We start from the raw sequence: 27,472 nt of genomic DNA, 5'->3' as shown, positions 1-27,472 counted from the left end.
GGTTATACACAAAAGCCCTTGAAGATTGAAGCAGATAAGCCGATGGTTTATAATGGGACTATTCTCTACTGTTTGAAAGCATTTCGTTTTAGGTTAGAGTACCTACAAAATATCAGTCGAATTCAAGGTGAAGCCAGACGTGTGCAAGTTGGGATTGTTTGAGATAAATAAAACAGTGTTTTGGCTTCGTGTAAACTAGCGCAATGTTATTTTAGAAAGCAAATCGTAAATATATCTGCGCTAAGTACGTGCGCTAGCACAAAAATGTTAGTTATTTTTATGCAACCAAAAACGTAATAATAAGTTTCTCACCCTTTTATAGTTTTGTCAATACTAAAATATTGAGCAGGTACGATACTATTATTTCGAAAGCTAATAGCATATCCAACTAAAGATTAATGATTGTTATCCCTATATACTTTGAATCGTTGCATCACAAGAGCCGAGCGAAGCAGTACATTCTCAGCGGGGTGAAGAAGTAATAACAAAGCGGTGACGTTCTGTTAGTGGCAAGGCAACGGGAGTTACAGGAGTGTCAGTAACATTGGGTCAATGCAAGCAAGCATTTCATACATTACTTATTACAGTCAATTATGTTAGGCCCTGTCAATCCCAGCGGATGCGATTGCATCGTGGAAAGTCCTGAAGTCAAATTGATTGACACTGAACTTGTCAACAAAGTATTCGTTGGATACGCTCCATCGGAATGATTCAGCCGCAATTAAACGAGGACAATGAGCGATCTAGAGATGGAAGATGTTATCGTTGATGGTATAAATAAATCAGTCTAGTTTCGCAATTGGTCGGGACCGGGACACAGTAGCGATACAGATGCCAATCAAGATGAGGAAGACAGCGAGGAAGGCGAAGAATCAGTCACGCACCGAGTGGGCGAGAGCAGGCAATTAGCCGTCTCTCACGTCAACGAACTAGAATTATGTCGCATGGACGCAAGTATGAATGAGGACCGTGTCATAGACGCTGAGACTAGCCAACACAGCCACCGTGACGCCAATAACCTGTTATGAAGGAAACACCTAATTAGTTGTTGCGGCTTGCGACAACTCTTCAGTAAAACTAAGTAATGCTTGTACTAAAGTGGTCTGGACAGGTACAGCTAATTGGGTTAGGCGCTTTACCAATGCAGTAATAAGTCTGCTTGAAAGGTTGGTGAGACTAGTAGTTACATATAATCTGCTTTAAATCGGTGAATAAATGCTAACAATGAATGAGCGTTTATCAGTTAAATATTTTCTTTAAGAGGGCTTTCGTGTGAAAAACAGTGAAATCGCAACCGAGCGCTTGATCATACCGTGTGTGGTATCAAATTAAAGGGCTTTGCGAGTAGTTTATAAATATATATCACATTATAGGACTTTTTCTATTTGGTCTAACAAAATATGAGAAAATGTCCAAAAGTGGTAATAATTGTACCGGTGAAGGCTCGTTTTCAAAAAATTGCCAAAAATAAATAATAGCAATTTATAATCACTAAGGCATACCAGCAATTTAAAGTAAACGTTGCAGATTAATTAAGTACAAAAATTATTTCGATGTGATTTAGATTTTCAAAGAAATTGTCACTTAATTTTAGGTAATTTCTGAAAAAAATTGAATTCGTCTTAGCCTAGTTTACTCTTTTTTAAAACCTTATAATCAAAATGTAGTCTTAGAAGTTTGTAGTACAGGGTATACGAATTATAAATTTACCTGTTTTCGTAATCAAAATCGTCCAAATTTTACAAATAAGATCGACTAATTCAGCTCTATACGTGAGTTTTTCTAAACGTGCATTAGAGAAAAAATCATAACTAATTTAGTGACTTGGTTTTCAAAAATTCAGTCTTATAAAAATCAAGATAATAAGATGCTCTAACTGAAATTTGAATTAAATAAATCTATTAGATAACGGAAAGTGTAGTATTTCACCGACTAAAACTATCAATTTTACATTATTTTGACGTTTTTTTTGAAAGCAGCCTTAATCCGCTGTGGACTTAATAGACTTATGGCACCATAAGAACTATAAATATAGCACCACGTAATCGTCACATGTCGTGCCGTGTCGCGAGTAAGTAAATCAACAATTCCATGAAAACCTAACACTGAAGTATACTTTGCAGTATTGAAAGATGTTAATCACATACAGTTACGTGACTAGCACGTTAGTTCTATGAAAATGTTAGTTTACTTTGAGGTTGATTTGATAAAAACGCCTACGGATGTTTGTGTATGATGACATTGATGACTAACTGACACTATCTCGCGCTGTTTTATCATCATTAGAAAAACAGCGTAAGCTTTGAACAATACATAATAATATATAATCACATATTCAGTGACTGTCTGTGTATATTCCTTTTTTGTTATAAAAAGGATATAATACAGTTTATTAAGAACATTTGCCACAGTAAATTATCAGATTCTACATAAGTTAAAGCCGGATAGTCTTAAAAACTAGTAAATTGAGCAAATGAATTTAAAGAATTTACTCGTTTGATATCGAATCACTTGATTTGAAATTGTCTATCGATCTAAAAATCTAACCGGCTGTATTTTTGTTCAAAACATTAATTTCCGTAAATCGACGTTCTAAAGCGATAAACACAAAGGTTGCTGTGGCAGGGCGTGAGGTCGCCGGCCCGCGGAAGTCGAATTCGCAACAAAGGACATTAACATCAATATCACTAATTCATGTTAAGAATTTCTCGATTTGGCACAACCGGAAAACTTACATTGACGGTAGTAAAACAGTGGAAAGTGTTCGGTCGATAACAATATCTTAAATATCATAAAGGTCTGTGGAGAGGGTTGCGTGATATGATATTAAAGTAAATTCTTTATTCTGACGCAAGGAAGTCTCTCGTAGCGCATTCAAATAACGCCGTGATCAGACTCGCGTACTAACGGGTAATAAAATACGTGCATTGACGTCAATATTGCAATCAACGACAATTTGAAAATTATCAGATTAATGTATATTATACCTAAACCGAACGTCCGTCTGGCCGGGATATGCGAATTCGAGGATAAACAAGAGATTATAACATTTGTCTGATCGTGTACGTTATATGTGGGTAAAATAAGGATAACCAGTAATTGTCCCAATGAATACCTACTTTTAAGCAAGTTGCATCAGGACATCGTAATTGACCAATTTACTCATTCGTAGAATGCAACGCGGAAAGATTCACTTGCAATATTGCAACCTCACCCTGATGTTACATTCTGAGTTTTTTAGCCGTGACCAATGTCGTGCATGCATGTGGTTGTGGTCATGGTCATGGTGAATAATTTATAGTAGAACAATTTGATTCTGGGCTAGCCGTTTTAACATTAGCCATATGAAGGCCTTCAAAAGGACGAGGTAACATAGTGAAATAAAAAGCTCATTAAATCAGACAAAGAGCCTCTCTACAAATCAATAGTTAACCTCCTTTTACTGGTAAACGGCACTTATAAATACGTTACCATGATCAACAAGAAAACTAATTAACTCAGCTGTCTAGACAAATTCAGTGCATTTCTCGCAGTTCCGGAGTCTGAAGGTCAGGAGCGATGAAGGTTAGGAAAGTGTAACGGTCCTGAGACATAATTAAAAAAATAAATTACTGTCATATAGATAAGGGAATGTGCAATTTATTAGTGTTGTTGTTATCCCCAGATAAAATTAAGGCCAGTTCAAGTTGGCTTGTCAGGCGGGGAAAATCTGGAATTGCAATTGTTGACAATATATAGCTTTTTCCTTGTCATTATTGCAGTGAAACATGAGACATTTGTAGTAGGGCATAATGCCGCTCTAGGAACGTATGAGTCATCGTTTAATAGAGCCGTTTAGCTCGACACGCTATCTGATCGCAGCATAAAGTCCAACTAACGTAACTGGAAACAGGGCTGTTGTAAAATAGGTACAATAAACGTTTACTCTTATAAAAGGAACTGGTAGATGTGCATTCAGATATATTTTAGATCATGGTATATGGTTATAACTAGCTTTTACCCGCGGTTTCGCCCGCGTAATAAAAGTATTCATTAATAGACCCAGAGCCCAGGCCCGCCAGACCTTCCTCAAATTCTCAAGGATGAAACTTTGGGACAATGTAGAGTTCATATCGGCGGTTAATGTGTGCATATTTTCTAGTTCGGCCCATCGGCCAATTTTTTGCTATCAAGTGATGAAGGTGAAAAAAAAAAGTGCTTACTTTCCTTAAATTCTCAAGGCTGATTTTTATATATGTGTTAGAGCACGTTGTTAGAAATTGGTTTTCATCAATGCCAGACCGTTTCCGCCGGCCATAACTTTTGCCAGACGCGACAAAGTTGGCAAAAAACGACTCTAACTTACCTCATTTTCTCAAGCCTGATTTTGATATATGATACGCAGGGACCTATAACTAGACCGTTTGTAAGCAGCCAGACCAATCGGATGGACCCAACCATCCGCCAGACCGACTTAAAGTTTCGATATGAGCATTAGTAGAATTGAAATATTCCGGGTCTATAAAAGCTAAAAACTTGAATTTTCTACATTAAGCTACGTGTATATTGTATACTTGACGTTATAAGCGACTTTCAAAAATTTTACTTCCAAGGAAATAAAAAAATGAAAGTTTATATGTGGTGCAAGATTAATTTTAAGCTATGAATTTTATTTACACTGCGTAAGTACATGTGTATTTTATTATAAATATAACTTTTACCAGACGCGACAAAGTTGGCAAAAAACGACTCTAACTTACCTCATTTTCTCAAGCCTGATTTTGATATATGATACGCAGGGACCTGTAACTAGACCGTTTGTAAGCAGCCAGACCAATCGGATGGACCCAACCATCCGCCAGACCGACTTAAAGTTTCGATATGAGCATTAGTAGAATTGAAATATTCCGGGTCTATAAAAGCTAAAGACTTGAATTTTCTACATTAAGCTACGTGTATATTGTATACTTGACGTAATAAGCGACTTTCAAAAATTTTACTTCTAAGAAAATAAAAAAATTAAAGTTTATATGTGGTGCAAGATTAATTTTAAGCTATGAATTTTATTTACACTGCGTAAGTACATGTGTATTTTATTATAAATTTAAAGAAGAAAAGTAAATTAAACTTTTTTTTCGGTCGTCGAACAAGGTGGTTTAAAATTAGTTTTAAGATCGATCCTTTTTAATTTGTGGGCGAGGGACCTCACACTATGTATAAAGGCACTATGTGTATGTTGCATATAATGTCAAATCCCTCGCATACTACAAAAGTTATTTAAGCTTTTATATAAGTTCAGTTAAAATGAGGTGGAAAGTATAAGTGTATATGTTGTGTACACACGTAAAGTATTCTAAACTTTTTATAACGGCATACATGTATTTGAAGAATGCCAAAAATTTATTCGTGTCTGAAAATTCAGCATCTCCGACATGGGTTATAACGGGGTTGATGATGTTCGTATTGAGTACAAATGTTTAAACTTCCTAAACTTGTAATTCTAAAGTTCGTCACTTAGGTATGTTACCATGTTTTGTAGGAGAAAGGAAATTCGTTTAGTTATATACCGTTATAACATTGATTGTTTACTTCTTTGAATTGAATATTTAATTTATAACTAGCTTTTACCCGCGGCTTCGCCCGCGTAATAAAAGTATTCTTATTCAAACGTTTACAAAAAATAAGATTTTCATTTGGATCCGTAGGTTTCTACTCGTATGTAGGTACATTTGTCCGCAATTATTTCGATTAAGGTGCAGCGGGGCATTATACTTCTACATGTATCCACTGAACACGCTTACCATATATATTCCCCGTCCCCGTCCCCATCCCCGTCCCTCCCCTATCCCTATCCCTATCCCTATCCCTATCCCTATCCCTATCCCTATACCTATACCTATACCTATACCTATACCTATACCTATACCTATACCTATACCTATACCTATACCTATAACTATACCTATACCTATACCTATACCTATACCTATCCCTATCCCTATCCCTATACCTATACCTATACCTATACCTATACCTATACCTATACCTATACCTATCCCTATCCCTATCCCTATCCCTATCCCTACCCTTATCCCTGTTCCGGCCCGTCCCGTCTCGTCCCGTCCCGCCCCGCCCCGCCCCGTCCCTGTCCCTGTCAAATTATCATGTTAGGCGGTGAATTTTGAAAAATCCTTTCTTAGTGCTCTTCTAAGGAACTTACATGTAATTTGAAATCTCTTGAACCAGAAGTAAACATAAAAAAGAAATCCATATGGCTATTTTCGATATTTAAACCCCATTGCACCACAACAGGGGAAAAGGTATTTCACTTCCGCCACGTCAGATTTTAAAAACGTTGTATTTATCGTGATCAGCGACCCGATAAACCATAAAAACGATACCCATATTGGTTTTTTTGACATTATCACCCCTTTTCACCCTTTTCAAAAACTTGAAACACGTATTTAGTCATAAGTCTTTAGCAACCCTCCTGTGAAGTTTCGCATAACAGTGAAACTAACAATTTTCCCCAAGATATTTAAACCCCATTGCACCACAACAGGGGAAAAGGTATTTCACTTCCGCCACGTCAGATTTTAAAAACGTTGTATTTATCGTGATCAGCGACCCGATAAACCATAAAAACGATACCCATATTGGTTTTTTGACATTATCACCCCTTTTCACCCTTTTCAAAAACTTGAAACACGTATTTAGTCATATGTCTTTAGCAGTATTTAGTTATATGTCTTTAGCATTTTGAAGTTTCGCATAACAGTGAAACTAACATTGTTTCCCCATACAAACTTTGAACCCCCATTTGACCCCCTTAGGAGGCGAATTTTGAAAAATCCTTTCTTAGTGCTCCTTTACACTATATAAGGAACCAACGTGCCAAATTTGACATCTCTAGGACCAGCGGTTTCAGCTGTGCGTTGATATGTCCGTCAGTCTATATATTTTTTTGATATTTAAACCCCATTGCACCACAACAGGGGAGAAGGTATTTCACTTCCGCCTCGTTAGATTTAAAAAACGTTGTATTTATCGTGATCAGCGACCCGATAAACCATAAAAACGATACCCATATTGGTTTTTTGACTTTATTAACCCCTTTTGACCCTCTTAGGGGTAAAATTTTCAAAAAACCTGAAACACGTATTAAATTAAATCATATGTCTTAAGGAATCTTCCTGTGAAGTTTCGAATAAAATAGTCAAACTAATCTTGTTTCCCCATACAAACTTTGAACCCCCATGTGACCCCCTTAGGAGGTGAATTTTGGAAAATCCTTTCTTAGCGCTCCTCTACACTATATAAGGAACCTACGTGCCAAATTTAAAATCTCTAGGACCAGTGGTTTCGGCTGTGCTTTGATATGTCCGTCAGTCAATATATTTTTTTGATATTTAAACCCCTTTGCACCACAACAGGGGAGATTATATTTCACTTCCGCCTCGTTAGATTTTAAATCGTTGTATTTATCGTGATCAGCGACCCGATAAACCATAAAAACGATACCCATATTGATTTTTTTACTTTATCACCCCCTTTTCACCCTTTTAGGGGTTAAATTTTCAAAAAACCTGAAACACGTATTCAATCATATGTCTTAAGGAATCTTCCTGTGAAGTTTCGAATAAAATAGTTAAACTAATCTTGTTTCCCCATACAAACTTTGAACCCCCATTTGACCCCCTTAGGAGGTGAATTTTGGAAAATCCTTTCTTAGTGCTCCTCTACACTATATAAGGAACCTACGTGCCAAATTTGAAATCTCTAGGACCAGCGGTTTCGGCTGTGCGTTGATATGTCAGTCAGTCAGTCAGTCAGTCAGTCAGTCAGTCAGTCAGTCAGCTTCTTCTTTTATATATTTAGAAGAAGATGCACTGCACCAATTTGTTTTTTCCTTGTTTACGTTATTTATAATATAAAATTCAATTCGTTATTCAAGTTTTTAGCTTTTATAGACCAGGAATATTTCAATTCTACTAATGCTCATATCGAAACTTTAAGTCGGTCTGGCGGATGGTTGGGTCCATCCGATTGGTCTGGCTGCTTACAAATGGTCTAGTTACAGGTCCCTGCGTATCATATATCAAAATCAGGCTTGAGAAAATGAGGTAAGTTAGAGTCGTTTTTTGCCAACTTTGTCGCGTCTGGTAAAAGTTATATTTATAATAAAATACACATGTACTTACGCAGTGTAAATAAAATTCATAGCTTAAAATTAATCTTGCACCACATATAAACTTTCATTTTTTTATTTCCTTAGAAGTAAAATTTTTGAAAGTCGCTTATTACGTCAAGTATACAATATACACGTAGCTTAATCTAGAAAATTCAAGTTTTTAGCTTTTGATAGACCCAGAATATTTCAATTCTACTAATGCTCATATCGAAACTTTAAGTCGGTCTGGCGGATGGTTGGGTCCATCCGATTGGTCTGGCTGCTTACAAACGGTCTGGTTACAGGTCCCTGCGTATCATATACCAAAATCAGGCTTGAGAAAATGAGGTAAGTTAGAGTCGTTTTTTGCCAACTTTGTCGCGTCTGGTAAAAGTTATATTTATAATAAAATACACATGTACTTACGCAGTGTAAATAAAATTCATAGCTTAAAATTAATCTTGCACCACATATAAACTTTAATTTTTTTATTTCCTTAGAAGTAAAATTTTTTAAAGTCGCTTATTACGTCAAGTATACAATATACACGTAGCTTAATGTAGAAAATTCAAGTTTTTAGCTTTTATAGACCCGGAATATTTCAATTCTACTAATGCTCATATCGAAACTTTAAGTCGGTCTGGCGGATGGTTGGGTCCATCCGATTGGTCTGGCTGCTTACAAACGGTCTAGTTACAGGTCCCTGCGTATCATATATCAAAATCAGGCTTGAGAAAACGAGGTAAGTTAGAATCGTTTTTTGCCAACTTTGTCGCGTCTGGTAAAAGTTATATTTATAATAAAATACACATGTACTTACGCAGTGTAAATAAAATTCATAGCTTAAAATTAATCTTGTACCACATATAAACTTTCATATTTTTATTTCCTTAGAAGTAAAATTTTTGAAAGTCGCTTATTACGTCAAGTATACAATATACACGTAGCTTAATGTAGAAAATTCAAGTTTTTAGCTTTTATAGACCCGGAATATTTCAATTCTACTAATGCTCATATCGAAACTTTTAAGTCGGTCTGGCGGATGGTTGGGTCCATCCGATTGGTCTGGCTGCTTACAAACGATCTAGTTATAGGTCCCTGCGTATCATATATCAAAATCAGGCTTGAGAAAATGAGGTAAGTTAGAGTCGTTTTTTGCCAACTTTGTCGCGTCTGGCAAAAGTTATGGCCGGCGGAAACGGTCTGGCATTGATGATAACCAATTTCTAACAACGTGCTCTAACAGTAACACATATATAAAAATCAGCCTTGAGAATTTAAGGAAAGTAAGCACTTTTTTTTTTCACCTTCATCACTTGATAGCAAAAAATTGGCCGATGGGCCGAACTAGAAAATATGCACACATTAAACGCCGATGTGAACTCTACATTGTCCCAAAGTTTCATCCTTGAGAATTTGAGGAAGGTCTGGCGCGCCTGGGCTCTTGATCTATAAGATTTTCATTTGGATCCGTAGGGACCGTAGATTTCTCTGTAGGTATATTTATCTGCGATTATTTCGATTGCACATAATACTTTTGCTTGCAATGATTGTAGAAATATTACACATCGACCACAGCGTAGGTAATTCTATATACGCTGGGGAAACCTTTATAAACATCCCACATAGCCCGTATTTCGACACTATGATCGGTGGGTAAAAAGTACTTTTTTCTATTATCTCTTACAATTTTTTACATTTTGCTTATACTTATCGCAAACGTAATCTTCAAGTAAGCAAACAACGATCGTCTTAGAGCACATTGATTGTAAGAGACCGCCGACCGATTATCCGTATCCCGCTAACGATACCCATATTATCCGTATCCGTATCGTATCGCTATCGCTATCCCTATCGCTATCCCTATCGCTATCCCTATCGCTTTCCCTATCGCTATCCCTATCGCTATCCCTATCCCTTATCAAGATGTTTAATGATATAACACTTTAAGTTCTCGCGATTTGTACACATATTTAAAGTCACATACAGGTCGAACGCGATTAATTAACATTATTTTTACCTTTTTTCCCAACGTTTCGGCCAGGTTGCACTGGCCGTGGTCGCGGAAGACTGACGTCCCAGCAAAATGTCACCGGAGATGTAAACAACACAAAACTACCCGATATTAATTTATATAAATGTTCGGGGTAGACAAATAAATATAATCTACCCGCTTTTAGTTAATGTTTATTTCCCACCATGTTTATTTTAAAGGTAAAAATCATGTTAATTAATCGCGTTCGACCTGTATGTGACTTTAAATATATGTTTAATGATTTCTTATCAAGTGCTAAAATATAAAGTTTCATGGTTTTATCATTTAAAATTAAGAAATCCCATACAAACTTTCAACCTCTTTTTCAACCCCTTCATCCCTTTTTTTCGAAATAAAAAGTAGCCTATGTTCTGTCTCAGGGTCTAAAGATTGTCTGTTCCAAATTTCATCAAAATCGGTTGCGTGGTTTAAGCGGGAAAGCGTAACAGACAGACAGACAGACAGACAGAGTTACTTTCGCATTTATAATATTAGTATGGATTTAGTAAAACTGGTCCCAGTTTTACTAATCGCGTATATTCTTTTATTAAATTTACCTTTGAAATTTCGATGGAATGTAGCGTAATGAATTAATGATCTCCAGACTGCAATGAACCAGGTTGGCAAACCATCAAATTAGGTTCTCCATCAAAAGCACACCCAAAACAAATTAAGCTCATACTTCCGACGGCGCGGCGTGTATCTAATAGTTGATTAATGCCAGCTAATGGCCATAGTAAGAGCTGTTGCCAATACACGCTATACAGCAGATATCAACATCGGTTTCAAACCTATATAATTTACTAAGTACACAATTACATCATTGCCTGTAGCAATTAATACAGTTCCGTTACAAACCTTTAATTAGTTTATGTAATACAATCTACTCGTATAGTACAAAGTACAACCGCAACGAGGGCACTTGATATTACTTACTGACATAGACAAAGCCACCTGCCATGGGGTAGTTAATAATCACAATTCAAATATCAACAACGTGAAATACCATCTACAAATTGCACTAACCTTAACAAGGCGAGCCAGTTACCCCGTTTCTTTACAAAATTGATGGTGATAAAGGTTGTGATAAAGATGTTAGAATTAAAGGGAATTTAATTGGAGATAGTGGAGTACAATGGCGATAACCTAAGGCAGTCAAAGGAGCCGATTGTGTAATATTGTCGGCCGAAGTAAGGCCAACAATGGCACCCTTATTGCTGCGTTGTAAATCATACAAGAGGTCGTTTGTGGCGCGTGCGCGGCGATAATACGACAGGCGGCTTCAAACTGCCTTTTCATGAGAACAATAACTCTAATACGAGAAATGTAGTGTTATTGTAAGCGGTGAAGCGTGAATTGTAAGGGACAAATACCTCTTTCAAGAATCACTTTTGCTTCGACCTTACTATGGATGGTCAGTTAGTGGTTTGTGTTGGTGACCACAACAGTGATAATGCTGACGGCATTACAAATGAGATCATTATTATTGAATTCGATATGAACTAGGTTCAATTGTGATTATTTTTTATCAATCGGACTTTGACAATTACGTCAATAAGATCAAGTACCAATATTATAAAGCGTCGTTCTGGGTGTCCTGCCTGACCATAAACATTAGATTCAACTAAGAAATTATGTGTGCTTGCTTTGTATGAATTGGACATTCTTATACAAATGTCTTTCACAAAACACTCCGCAACTCGTTAAGTATTTCGGGAAATCATTCGTTACCACTAATGTATACGGCTGCAATTTGGGCAGATTATAACATCTGTTTGGGCTGTCGTAAACACGCAGTCATTGGCAAATTACAGGCAATGCAGTTTTTATGACGAGAATGAGACAGAATCAGAAGATTTTCGATGTTTGGCTTGGGAGATTTAAGCAAGTTCAGGTAACCAATACAGTTTTTTTTTAATAATATCAAATCAAGCAGGCGTAACATTAAGGTTTTAAAATGTCTGTGTTTTAAAATTCATGTAAGTTTGCATACTAAGCACGAAATGTTAAAAGTTCATCATCTTGACTTGACTAGAATGATTGTAAGAAAATACTGCGCAACAAGAATTATCTAAAGCTAAAGATACAGATTCTACATCCTACGCTCATTCAGTCAAACAGGTAGCAGAACATTTTGTGTATTTACATTTTCGCGATAGTTTATTTTATCTTCGGCCAGCCAGGCGCCATGTTAACCTTGACCGTTGGAACACCAGACGACGATGACCTCGCGGGATGAAGTACCAAATACAAAATAGAGAGATTACTATAAAAGCTGAAGGTCTCACTTAAATGGTTCTTTATAACTAAAAGTTTGCTTGCTGTCACGACATCCGCCATAATTTTGAGACCAAAGTTTACGGTTGCGTTATTTTTGTTCGATAAAATTTCAATTTATGATTTCAAACTTTTGTCATGTTTGAATTTGATATGTTTGTCAAGTCAAGTTATTTAAGCTCATTTGACGATTTAAGAAATCAGAAACCTATTGTAGTGATACGATAGTGAGCCTACCTACTAAAATATCACCCATTATGTAAACCTATAATTATACAATAAATGATATCTTATCTTATATTATCTTATCCTATTTGTACGCTGCAAGCTTTCGTAGAATAACCCTTAGATGGATAGATTGCTTTTAAAGGACATGAAAAGCATGGGCATTTTTTTTAAATGTTATAAATAATCTACGAGAAGAAAACAAATGACCTTGTTATAACTCGTACAATTTAAGAGGTCCTTTGTAAACGAAAGCCCAAAGGGTGATGTTCTGAATAAAGTATGTAAAGGTTAACGTACTAGAAAGGTCGGAGTGGCATTGAGACAGGAATGAGTGCAGGTCTGGAGCACCTCGTGTACGTGTGAGACGGCACCTGATAACCCCCGACACATGAATGTTTTACGTTATGTAAACAAAACAACACCGCATGAAATACGGGTAAACAAGAGGTTGGTATGTTCATAGTGGACTGGCCCGAATCATTGTCATTTATGTATTTATTTACCTCAGCCTAGGTAATATGTATTAATCCCTATATCTTGCTGCACCATAAAATGACGCATATTCACTGAATGAATATTATTAAGTAATCATATATTATTATTAAGTTTTCGCCGTAAGGAGTTGGCGGTAAAAGACATTTTTGAAAACCCCACAACGTTTCATTTATAACTTTCGACTTATTCTATAGTATTATAATCAATTTTATATGCTGCGTAATAGTGTAATGTATTGTAAGAAATAACATTACGCTTGTCCAGCCTGATGACACTGTTACACGGCGAATTTATTTGCAAAACGGGCCACAGCCTTGGAATAGTCCGGCAGTATATAAATATTATGCTGACGCGCGTATCGGGAATTCAGAAATATACGCAACAGTAATTTGTATTCGTGATGTCTTCAACGCGATAAATTGGTTTTCAAATGTTGCACGTGGTTGTTCAGTGGACAGTGTTTGCGTATGTTCCAAATCCTATTGGGAGATTTGGATGAATATTTCTTCAAATGGTTGTTCATGTTTACCTACGTTTACATTAACTGAAGCATCTGTCTATTTCTCTCATGAAATAGATATTACGAGTTCACTGTTAGTCTGAAAAGACAATGGAGGAATTAGTTAATCTTTTTGACATAATTGACATGAGCACGGGAATGGAATCAAAATATAGTGACATCTTGAACAGTTGCGATACAAATAAAGCAACACAGCAATGACAACAGATAAAGTGGGTAATGAAATGATGAAGTTGCAACGCTCGCCACCCACTGTGTACCGAATTAAACCATGACGAATCGAACGAACACAAACACCGAAGACTAGACGGATGAGTTAGTGATCAGGCGATATTTCAAGCTAAATATGATACATGGTTGCTTTCAGCCACTGCGGAGATTACTTAGTGTAACAAATGACATCGATTGGTTTATTTGCTTTGAACAAGGGAGCAAGCTTGCAAAAGATACAATATAAGTTCTTGACTTACTGAAATCAAAACAAAGTCTACGTGAGTTGTTTACTATGATAGTAAAAAAACATAATTCGACACGTCCTCGACCAGAATGCTTACACGGTAACTAAATACTAATGTGATTAGTAATGCTACACCCTGATGGGCCCTGAAGGACGGACGTTGAACTAATGCGGAAGCATAGGCTGACGACCGCAGTATCAAATTACATGAGGGTGTTGGTATAAGGGAGTTTTCACCCCAAGGTCGATTCTTCGGTAGGCGAAGGTCGTGCGACGAACTTTTCACTGACTTCCGGGTACCAGTGTTGATGGATGAACGTTCATTATGGCGAAACGTAGCGGTCATTGACTTGTAAGATTGTTATTGTCAGGAATGAGAGTGACTCGGAGATTTTTTTATGATGGATGGTGTCATAACGCAATAGGAACGTCGCAACTATATAATTGAAATATTTATGTTATGGAATCCGGCGAGATCGTTGGCGTCAATTTTCGGAACGAAAATGTTTATTATATTACCGTATGTATTAAGTGGACGCAGTTTATTTTTGCGACTGCCATCCCAAATAGCTCCGGAATTAAACGACGCGACGCAGAAATACAGTTTAACGTCGATAGGAAACTGTATATAAATTTTCAAAGAGTCATTTTAATTAAATTCAGTTAAGATTACTGCCACATAAACATGAGATCATATCCGTCCAACATGTTCCCATAGCGATAAGAAGAAATGATAATTTGCCAGTACGCAGTAGCTGTAGAGGAATGTTTTCGACGTGACTGGTGACATCATCGATCATAATAACTAAGTAAGGTACATATTGTATTTTTAGGGGGCACCTAAAATTAGTCGCTTTTGAAGATTTTGCACCTTATGCTAAATATAAATTTAAAGCTACGATAAACCGCGCGGTTGAGAGACTTGTGGGGACCGTTTTAGGTTTTCGGTTGACCAAAATAACCTATGACGTAAATCTCTCGCTTCACTTATTGCACTGAAGCCCCGGGACAATGGCTTTTAGCATTGGAGAAGGCTAGCCTTGACGAGTAACAATGCGTTAAAACAGCAATTAGAGAAAATTGTATAATATACAAGGCGACTATGGGATATGGGTTAAATTGTGGCGTAGGCGAGAGGCTGGCAACCTGTCACTGCAATGTCACAGTTTCGTTTTCTTTCAACCCCTTATTTGCCAAGAGTGGCACTGAAGCTTTAGTAGTTTCATGTGTTCTGCCTCCCCCTTTATGGGATACAGGCGTGATTGTATGTATGTATACAAATGTATGTGTCATTAACACGATTATGCGTAGGTGAATTGGCATTGAATTAGTGTTAGTTTCCAGACAGACAGATTTTGTAATTCTCATCAACACGTATCAAAATAATAACTACATTTTTTTATCAAAATTGACACAAAAAAATTACATATGGAAAATAAGACGTGTTAATAACAAATTCCACCATACAGGAAGTCTAAACGCTAACTTACGAGTAACGATTATAGAAGGAAACTACCAGGAAACATATAGTTACATCTTATCGCAAAGGGTGTATAGGTAAAGGTCATGTGAACATGTTTTTACTAATAAATAAATGTGTCGATTGTTATAAAAAATGATTAATAACATTGTTCCCATAATTATAAAAATAGTAAAAATCAAATAACTTATACCTAAAATTTATTAAATGTAGAGGCTAAAAAATAATAGTGAAGTGACTTAAGTGGTAGGCAATTATTGAAAAGCTAATAATTTGCAAACCAACACGAAACGGTGGGACACGTAAGTGAGCCGTTTAGCGGGCGACAGATTTAGCAGTTGTCTGCAAAACACTGTCGCCACAACGGTTAAACTGTTTAACATACAGCTAATACTGTTATGCGAATTCTAACGAGCTTTAGAGCTCCAAAAGCTTTCCGTATTTAATTTATCAAGGATTACTATTTTAATAAATTCGGCCAAAGGCACTGTCTAAAGGCGTTATTTCAATATTCATAAACGCTTAGCAAACCTGAAGTAGCTCACAATCTGAAATAAATATAATATGCAAAGAAAAATCAATCGTTTGTCTTTATCTGCCATTTTAACTGTGTAAAACAACTTGACCAATTTTAACAACAATAACTAGTATTTACAAACTACTCTGTGGGCACAAACAATTCAATTATTTAGTCCGGATATTTTTTTGTAATCTCTTAAGCCCTTCATCTCAGTAAGCATTCTTAAAACAATATTAACTATGGATTCAAAAGCGCGTTGCTTATTTATCCCATAGAATTATAATTACGTAATGGCTAGAGCAAGTAAGAAACGTGCTGCCATCGACCTTGATCATGCCCTTAGAGCACAAAAAAGTGTTTACAACTCAACGTGTTACAGATACCGTGACATGAAATAGTAGTTTTCTTTTTGGTCTTGCTCAACAAAAAAAAAACGACCAAGAGCGTGTCGGGCCACGCTCAGTGTAGGGTTCCGTAGTTTTCCGTATTTTTCTCAAAAACTACTAAACCTATGAAGTTCAAAACAATTTTCCTAGAAAGTCTTTATAAAGTTCTACTTTTGTGATTTTTAAACATATGGTTCAAAAGTTAGAGGGGGGGGGGGACGCACTTTTTTTTCCTTTAGGAGCAATTATTTCCGAAAATATTAATATTATCAAAAAACGATCTTAGTAAACCCTTATTTATTTTTAAATACCTATCCAACGATATATCACACGTTGGGATTGGAATGAAAAAAAAATCAGCCCCCACTTTACATGTAGGGGGGGTACCCTAATAAAACATTTTTTTCCATTTTTTATTTTTGCACTTTGTTGGCGTGATTGATATACATATTGGTACCAAATTTCAGCTTTCTAGTGCTAACGGTTACTGAGATTATCCGCGGACGGACGGACGGACGAACGGACGGACGGACGGACGGACGGACGGACGGACGGACGGACGGACGGACGGACGGACGGACAGACAGACAGACAGACATGGCGAAAATATAAGGGTTCCTAGTTGACTACGGAACCCTAATGATAGTAGGAACATTTGGTGCGGTAATTAAAACATCAAAGGTTTTTATAGTAGCTGGTGTTTGACTGCGTAAAATGATTACGATGATCGATAAAAACATAAAAACTATCATAAGCCCATCTCCGGTTTTCAACCTATTTCGGATTTCCAGGCCTAATTTTACTTAAATTAGTTTGGCGGTTTAAGCGAAGGGATAAAGGCAAAAAATTACTGCACATTACAGTAAGAATTTACACGTTAAAAGTACTCAATTTATATTTTCGACTAAACTACTAGATTTGGTGTGATAAAATGATACTAAAGTTAACTAAGATGAAAAGATGAATTTACTAGTTTAGAAAGACTTAAAATAAAACCCATTACGTAACTAGAGAAGTAGATTCTGATCAAGAACGTTCCAGAGACGATGATTTAACATCGCAACGTAAATAAAACATAATTGCCAATATGTAACATCTAATTGCTTAACAATTATCAGATTGTGGTCGATGTTTCATCTCGTTCCAATGGCGGATGTTTATTGGGGTTATGCTATGTAGGGCACAGCAAGACAGGTAGTGACAATTAATGACTTTCATTATCTACAGCACAGCGGTTGGGTAAGGCAAATATTTGATCATTAGGCGATATTAATATTGCACACAGGGATAAGACGTATAAAGAAACCTGAGATTATAAAAAGCCATAAAGAGTTTGCGCAAGGAGATCAAGTAACAAACAGTATGGATATTTTGCAGCTCTCTCGCAATGAGTGCGCGGGCATTACACCGATGCCTAGGTATTTATAATGTGCAATTTCCATACACCACAAAGGGACTTGTCAATGATCACTGCCTACCACTGTGACCTGAATAAACATTACGATTCTGTGAATAGTTTATTTTAGCATGTTGTAGTGCAACAAAGAAAAATAACAAAGAGAGTCAGATTGTGAAGGTAACAGAAAAATATGTGGAATATAAATCATATACAACGATATCTTTGTTATAATTCATGAAAATAGCAACTTAGTAAGTAGTTGAATAATTATTGGCCAATAAAATGTTGCTTCGTTGTCAACTAAGTAAATAATGTGTATTTGTTCTACATACAGTCACGTTTCTAACATTGAGTAATTATTACTTCGTATAGAGGAGCTGTAGCAAACAACGAACGTGTCACAGCCTGTAAGCTGAAGGCGGGGCGAGGGGGCGGGGTGTGAACCAATGGCCTGCTTCCGTAACGTCGCAAGCGCTACGATTTTACTCGACGCTTACGACTTTTCGGTCGCGATGATGAGCCCTGCATAGAGTGCATAGATTAGAAGTCGTAGTATAGAAGTGACATGGGTTTACATGGGCATTTTTTTAATTTATGACTCTCAATTAGCGTGAGTTGTTAACAAAAAACATAAATCGCTGTTAGTTTTGTAATGATAATCAAGCTTGAAATCTGTATTTAAAACTAAACTTTTTTTACGTTCTGAACTTAGATTATAGCTTAGTATAATTCACGATGTTTTTATTGAAATTCCATGCTTAATTATCGTTGCAAAACTGACAGCGATTTAACTTTTTTTTAACAACTCTGTGAGTCCCAATTTTTTTAAATGCCCACATTTTTTAAAGCTGCATACGGACTGAGCGTACATGTGTACACGTAGCCGCAACTGGATATTAGTTATTTATGTGACATTTGCATAATGGTAGGCATTAAAACATGAGTGTTGTTTTTGTTGTGTTAATAAGATAAGATGAGTGTTTTAATGCCTAATTATGTATAGTCGCACACATAACTTTATCTACATCCATGTATGTATGGGCGCGGGTTTATCGTCCCATAGAAAATTTGAATTTCGCGCGTTTTTATACTCTCATAATTTGCTTGACCGTCTACCTACCCAAATTCATTCAGGCAGGTTAGGTACTGCACTTACATTTACATACTCACATGAAATTCAACACGCGTATTGAGAATCTGTTATAGACCGACATGTCGGAAAACTGTGCAATTCTGACAATAATAATTAAATAACCTTTTTTGCGTCGATAAATATATATAATTTAATGTATGATAGGAAACTTGAACTAACTTGCGATATTGTCACGTCTGCTTTTGTTGCATTTTTTACTCTTTGGTTTCAACGAAACATGGCCGCCGCAACATGGCGCTTCGGCATGAGTTTATATTGATACATTTTTTAAAAAGTAAGCGTGTTTAAATAAAAATGCAGTAAACCTACGTATGAAAAGTCACTCCTTGGCTTTTGTTAGATTTTCCTGAGCAGTTTGTACAGTACCTCACTACACATGACGGCATTATTTAGACGAAATATTTTTCATTGCGATACGTCAATCTACCACAGCCGTTCGGCACAGACTAAGCGCGTTTGTGCTGAACAGCTCTAAGTGTTGTTACACAAAATCAAGTTGAGGTGCCCTCTCTAGTTAACATAATTACTCAAAGGTTTCTAATAGGTTTATGTGTTCTAATGAAGGCTAAAAACGTAACGTCCATGTGGACGTAATATTTTATATCTAATACATATTCTAGTACTAGACTTATCCTAGGGTTCTCTAATTCAATGAATGAATGTAATTAATGGTGAGCAGCGATCAGGGTTTTGGTTACCACGCCGCAGACGAAATAGGAACATGGTGGGTATTATTTATTACCTGTATCCCTGAAATAAAACTGCTAGAGACCAAATTATGTTATTGCTTGTGCAACCAAAACGCCGGCCACTAATGATAAGCCATTTTAAAATTACAAAAATAAATTGATAACTTCTGAATTTTTTAAATATTTATGCCATCATCATCATAATGTCACGTGAATATTAGTGTCCGTTTCCCGTTGAACCGTTGCAATGATAACTATTTAGTTGTGCACGCAACACGGGGCAGCAACGAACGAGGCAAAGCCGCAATTTAAAATGATAATAAATGGCTGTGCGTAACAAACGAGCGGGGTAGCCTTCGTACCTGTGCTAAATTGTTTTGTTATGTAAATATTACAAGCAGTTGCTTATGCACATCTCGCATTTCTATCACTATGTTGAATACATTGGTATTAGCTAAGGAGTTGTTTTGTGCGATAATCTCCGACTTCTCGAGGTGTTTACTTTACTCGAGGTTGTAATCTTTATTTCAGTTGACTTATACATAAATATCCGCATTTTTTTTTTCACACACCAAAGCAAGTCAAAATGATATTCATTATGACTATGCTGTTACTTGACTAACTAAACGGCTTCAAAATAGACGTTAATTTCTTTAGGATTGGGCGGTAATTTTAAAATTGACTAATCGCCTTACAAGCCCTTGAAGTCGTCAACGTAATTTTAAATACGTATTTGCAACATAAATCAATAACGCCTTATTGAAAGTGCAACGATAGTGCAACAGCAACTCTCAGTGGAAGAAATAAGAAATGGAACTGAATAAACATCAAGGAAGTTCAAATGACGAGTTCAATTCTAAATTGCATTTGCAGAATCCGTGTCTATTCCGTATAAATTATACAAACTTGACAAGTAAATAGAAAACAAGAAGTCAATGAAAGCAATTGCAAAGCAAATTCAATTTACTTTCACTGTTCTCGTGGAAATAGATTGGGAGTTTACGCAATTTAAACCACGTGGTTCCCTGTGGCTTTTCATTTGTAGTAATAATTACTTGCTAAGTATTTTAGTCTGGAAAAGTAACGTTAGTAATACTAATATGATATATTGTCTCAGGCTGTGCTAGTTTATATTAGTAAATTAACTTTCAAAGTAGTACAACTTTCTAAACAATACATTACTTGCCAATGTATTAGACAATAACTAGAAACAAAAATAAACGCCTACTAAAACGTGTGATGGGAGCAAAAACCGCGAAAACTTACAATTACTTTACTAAGTTGTTTAATATAATTGGGTTACTTGGAAATTACCCTACTTACCCTAGGGTAGGGTAGGGTAATACTTAGTATTATATTCTGTAAAGCATAGCTACCCAAAGCCCATCAAATGGCCCTTAGTAAAATTCTTCTTTCTTAGCAGAAAGAAACCGCCTACGGATGATGTTCCGAGAGTATTAAGGAGAGTTGTAGGAGTGTATTAAGGAGTGTTTGTTGTGTCAACCGAATCATTATAACGAAGTATCCAAAAATATAAACAGAAAAATTAAATTAAACCTCTTTGATTTAAATAGCACATTTGGAATGAATAAATTACTGGAAGGCCATAAAAGCTACACGAATAGAAAGCGTTCGCCGCTCTAGAAGCGGAAACGGGGCCGTGTTTCAGTTTTACACAACTTTTTTAATCCCAATGTGTCTGTGGTTGATATATGATCATCCTTTTAGATTACGAAATGCTCTTAAATAAGACACATACATAAAAAAAGGATTAATTTCTGTTCATTATACTACTATTAAAATGACACTTAACTCTACCGCTATAAAGTTTATCAGCTCCTTGTTTGTCAGTTTGTCACGTCGGTAATGACAATTTGAGTTACATTGCTGGTTAGAAATGCAAAAGTTAGTGCTGGTTGTGTATTTTTCGTAAGAACAGATTCTAGGAGCTTCAAGTAAGTATCTATAAAACCAATAAACATATTACAACCCGCGAGTGTTTCTTCCACGAGAAACGTCAAGCCGCAGATTGTTAGCCAAGCGCCATGATTATTATAATGACACCTGTCAACACGGAATATCCAATAAGTACCTGGAGTCGACGTGAGCGATGAATGTCGACACGGAGTAAGTATTATTCCCATCGGTACTGGCGAGCGTTCGCCTTCCGCCTAGCAATATTACCGGTGGAGTCAACTGAAATATGACGAAGGATCGGGAAAAGTGGAGAGGTCTCGACTCTGGAAGCCAAGATCTACTTTGGGTAGCTGAAGCACAAATGGGGTGTGGATAAAAAAGGTAGGTGACATACTATGACTAACTTGGTCGACTAGTTAACTACTGAAATATTTTGGTACTTTCTGCGGTGACCAATATTATCTGCATCTGGTTTTTTCGCTGGTTCGTTGAGGACAACGACGAATAGGAGGTACATCCATCGGTTTGACTGAAACGAAAGCTTGCTATAAGTGTTACGAATAGCAGGCATGTACTTTGAGCTAATAATCATTCCCTAAGGCGTAGGGCATAAGTTCACGATAAAATTGATTCCAAGCTGTTGGAGGAAATTGCTGGTATCAAATTGGGAAACACGAGAGAGGCGATTGTTCACGTTGGCCTTCAGAGTTTGATAAATGATTTCAGGCAGATGTGCACAAGTTCCAAAAGTGACTCCAGGGTACAGAAAAGAGATATTGTATTAGAGCAAAGCATGGTTATTATTGCCTAAATATTTTAATATTCCTAATAACAAAATGTATACCGTTCAGCATATGCGGATAACTAAGAACATGGAGCCAGTTTTAAATTTTCACCTATGATTTAAAGCACATAATGATTTCAACATTACTTGATTGCATGCTTCTAAGAGCCGCAATTACCGCTATAAATGTAATCTAATTATAGCGCTAAATGCATAGGAAGAGTAATAACATATCGATACACATATTACATATGTCGTAACTTTGCATTGCTTCCTCTTGGATAGTCAAGACCTGCAATTTGATAAATCTATTCCACCTAAGCCGAGTTAAGCATGAAAAAAGTGGAAATTTATTGTTTTACATATGCTAAAGTGTAGTTTAACAGTAAATACAGGCAGTAAATTTGTAAACGTTGATGATACTAATGACTTGCCACTGCACATTGCACAACGGTTGTTCAGAATTAGTTATGAGATGTGTGGACCCACTAGGTACTGTTCAATCGTAATCATACACATATTTTACATAGACACGTTACTATGTAAGTACATTGCGTTGCCATTATGTAACGAAAATGCGTATACGCATTGTAAGTATACGAATAACGCAATATAGACGATGTCGATAATATAATTTCGCCACGACAAACTCCAATAACATTTTCAGTTGCTTTCACAGAAATTACAAATTACAGCGGATATGTTTAGTTTATTAAGACTGAAAGGGTAGCACATAGCCATCAGGATAGTTAGGTTTTGGTAAGAAAATTATATGGCTATTCCTATCCTATGGGAATACAGGATAAATTAACTTGCAAATTATGTTCCGTGCAAGCATATTATAACAAGCTTGTAATAGTACATTTCGATACAAGTGCGAAAAAGAGGAAGTTCGAAACGAGTGGCGATAGATTAAAACACGACCGAAGGGAGTGTTTTAAATCGACACGAGTTACGAATTTCCTCTTCGCACGTGTATCGAACGACATTTTTCAGTAGGTACAGATGGCCCTCCGAAGTTTCGACCTGGCATATAATGAACCACTTCTCGCACTAGTGAGTAAAAAAAACACCATCTGTACTGAAAAAATAGTTAAGTCTCTAAATAATGATACTCAATATCTCTAAATAATGATAGCTTGATACATCAATGAATGATAGGGTTAAGTTTGACGGCGCATTAATCGTATTTTCATGTATTGTAAAGGGTTAAGTAATCCTATTGAAGGCGCCTCAACCCAAGCGTAATATGTATTGTGAAGTCTGGCCGAGGCTCAGAGGTTATTCCCGCCAGGCCATCCAGGGTGACCTAGGGCTTCGACCCTAAGGAATGCTGGGATTGTGTTCTTAAACTAAACAATAAATATGAGACTTTTGTAGTATTTATTATATAACTTTATTTAACAGACACGTCTTGAATTGTATTATTTTTGCCTATTGAATTGTGAAAAACTGTGTTAAAATATTTTAAAAACTCGTTCTTGTATCTCCAATTTTCAGTGTATTAAGAATATTTATACCTACTTTAAAAAGTTTTCTAGCGATTTAACTTGTCACAAGGACCTACGTCGCAAAAAATTGGAATTCAAACAAAATAGTTATTTCTAAGGACTGTGCAATTTACTAAGCGGATACACTAAAACAACTTTAAAATTTGTAATTTAAAAACAATTGATAAACAGTTGACGGTGACGACATTAGAAAAACTATCAACGTCGATCGCTGCATAGTTATTCTTCCATAGTTAATTATATTTCACGATGCAGCGTATTACTTTGAACGATCGCAAAGCAATCTTGCACAAATGGTGTACTGGAAAGTGTTCTTTGCAAAAAACCGCAAATACATATGTACAATTTTTCAAAATCAGCGGTGTCCAAATCGTTACAAAATTTGAAGAGCATCATAAGCTTGAGGATTTACCGATATCTAGGCGTAGAAGCGGTCCGGCAAATCCTCACGTCGAGGATAAAGTTAGGCAGTTGTTAAAATCGTAAAATTATCTATCGGTTCACCAAATTGTAAAAAAAGTAGGCATTTGCGTAGGTACTGTTCGAAATATAAAAAAAATAATAATATAAAGATTTATAAGAAGCAGAAAATGCAGAAGAGAAGTGCAGATAACAAATTGAGATCCAAGAAATGGTACGGAAAATTGTATAAAATGTTGCTAAAGAATAAATCTCGTTGCATTTTAATGAACGACAAAACGTACGTCAAATTTGACTGTAGTACATTACCGGGACCCCAGTCCCACAATGACGTCATAGGAGAGTATGTGCTAGATGAGGAGAAAACCATAAAAATGGATAAATTCGGGAAAAAAGTACTTGTTTGGCAAGCAATCTGTTCCTGTTGCTTTAAGAGTGTATCTTATTTTGCTACTGGTATTATTGGTGGCGAAATTTACAGAAATGAATGCATTCAAATACGATTTTTTGTCATCTATCCGATACATTATATCTCTCCTTTGTTTGGGCCTGATTTAGCAAGTGCTCACTATCCTGGTCAGTCAGTTGAGCTACTAAAACCAGAAAACATGGAATTTGTTCAAAAAGAAGCCTATCACCAATTTGTCCAGATCTCTGACCTATCGAGCGGTACTGGACCATTGTCTAAATATATAAAAGAAGAAGCTGACTGACTGACTGACTGACTGACATATCAACGCACAGCCGAAACCGCTGGTCCTAGAGCTTTCAAATTTGGCACGTAGGTTCCTTATATAGTGTAGAGGAGCACTAAGAAATGATTTTCCAAAATTCACCTCCTAAGGGGGTCAAATGGGGGTTCAAAGTTTGTATGGGGAAACAAGATTAGTTTGACTATTTTATTCGAAAATTCACAGGAAGATTCCTTAAGACATATGACTGAATACGTGTTTCAGGTTTTTTGAAAATTTAACTCCTAAAAGGGTGAAAAGGGGGTGATAAAGTCAAAAAATCAATATGGGTATCGTTTTTATGGTTTATCGGGTCGCTGATCACGATAAATACAACGTTTTTAAAATCTAACGAGGCGGAAGTGAAATACCTTCTCCCCTGTTGTGTTGCAATGGGGTTTAAATATCAAAAATATATATAAAAGAAGATATTGACTGACTGACATATCAACGCACAGCCGAAACCGCTGGTCCTAGAGATGTCAAATTTGGCACGTAGGTTCCTTATACAGTATAGAGGAGCACTAAGAAAGGATTTTTCAAAATTCGCCTCCTAAGGGGCTCAAATGGGGGTTCAAAGTTTGTATGGGGAAACAAGATTAGTTTGACTAACTACATAATAAATAAATCATACGAAACTTCACAGGAGGATTCCTGAAGACATATGACTAAATACATGTTTCAGGTTTTTTTGAAAATTTGACCCCTAAAGGGGTGCAAAGGGGGTAAAGTCAAAAAAACAATATGGGTATCGTTTTTATGGTTTATCGGGTCGCTGATCACGATAAATACAACGATTTTAAAATCTAATGAGGTGGAAAATAAATTTTCTCCCCTGTTGTAGTGCAATAGGGTTAAAATATCCAAAATAGCCATAAGAGGAGCACTAAGAAAGGATAAGAGTTTTGAATGATTCACGGTTATTTTCATTAGACTTATATTGACCGGGATATAAAAAGGTAATCACGGTCTATATCCCGGTCAATATAAGTCTAACTAAGAAAGGATTTTTCAAAGTACACCTCCTAGCATGATAATTTGACAGGGGCAAGGACAGGGACAGGGATAGGGACAGGGACAGGGACAGGGACAGGGACAGGAACGGGATAGGGTTACGGTTAGGGTTAGGGATAGGGATAGGGATAGGGATAGGGGTAGAAATAGGGATAGAAATAGGAATAGGGGACGGAGACGGGGATAGGGATAGGGGAGGAACGGGGATAGGGATAGGGATAGGGATAGGTATAGATAGGGATAGGGATAGCGGAGGGACGGGGTTAGGGATAGGGATAGGGATAGGGATAGGGATAGAAATAGGGATAGGGGACGGGGACGGGGATAGGGATAGGGGAGGGACGGGGATAGGGATAGGGATAGGGATAGGTATAGATAGGGATAGGGATAGAAATAGGGATAGGAATACGGGACTGGGACGGGGATAGGGATAGGGATAGGGATAGGGATAGATAGGGATAGGGATAGAAATAGGGATAGGAATAGGGGACGGGGACGGGGACGGGGACGGTGATAGGGATAGGGGAGGGATGGGGACAGGGACGGGACGGGGACGGGGACGAGGACAAGGATAGAGATAGGGACGGGGATAAGAATAGGGATTGGGGTCGGAATAATCGGTCGGCAATCGATATAATATAGGCAGTGTAAAATGCAGGTGGCTCAGTGGGAAGGGATTAGTAAGTAGGCATCGGCGAGTATCCTGCATCCGTGATAACTATTATATTCAATGTGCTGTAAGAAGATCGTCGTTTGCTTGCCTTTTATATGTTTACATTTGCAATAAGTATAAGCAAAATGGAAAAAATTGTAAGCGATAATGCAAGGAAGAACTTTTTACCCTACCGACCATAGCGTCGAGATACTGGCTATGTGGGTTGTATGAAGTTTCCCCAGTATAAATATTTATATAGGTAAATTCATACATATTCGTACCTACTACCTACGCTGTGGTCGCTGTATAACAATTCTACAATCATTGCAAGAATTTCTTTTAAAACAATAGTAGAATGTGTAAGGTACAGTCAGCCAAAAAGCAGTGTAAGGTTCTTGGCTGACCGTACAGCAAATAGATCAGTTACAATGGCCCCCCAGTAGAGAATTGCCCCGCTTTACCTTAATCGAAATAATCGCGGACAGATGTACCTACAAAGAAACCTACGGATCCAAATGAAAATCTTATTTTTTGTAAACGTTTCAATAAGAATACTTTAATTACGCGGGCGAAGCCGCGGGTAAAAGCTAGTTTAGACATACTTACGAAAGAATGTCTGAGAAGATATATTTCTTGATGAATTCAAACGAAT

The 27,472-nt window shown here is 36.8% G+C and overlaps 1 protein-coding gene across 8 annotated transcripts in view; it reads right to left on the bottom strand.

The window, feature by feature from the left end:
• The window catches only part of LOC125225340 (PAX-interacting protein 1-like), a 194,384-nt gene that overhangs the window by 81,709 nt on the left and 85,203 nt on the right, over nucleotides 1–27,472 (bottom strand). The window lies entirely within an intron of this gene.

The sequence above is a fragment of the Leguminivora glycinivorella genome, chromosome 4 (genome assembly GCF_023078275.1).
Source record: "Leguminivora glycinivorella isolate SPB_JAAS2020 chromosome 4, LegGlyc_1.1, whole genome shotgun sequence".
NCBI classification, from domain to species: Eukaryota; Metazoa; Arthropoda; class Insecta; order Lepidoptera; family Tortricidae; genus Leguminivora; species Leguminivora glycinivorella.
This window is presented reverse-complemented; position numbering and strand designations above follow the sequence as displayed.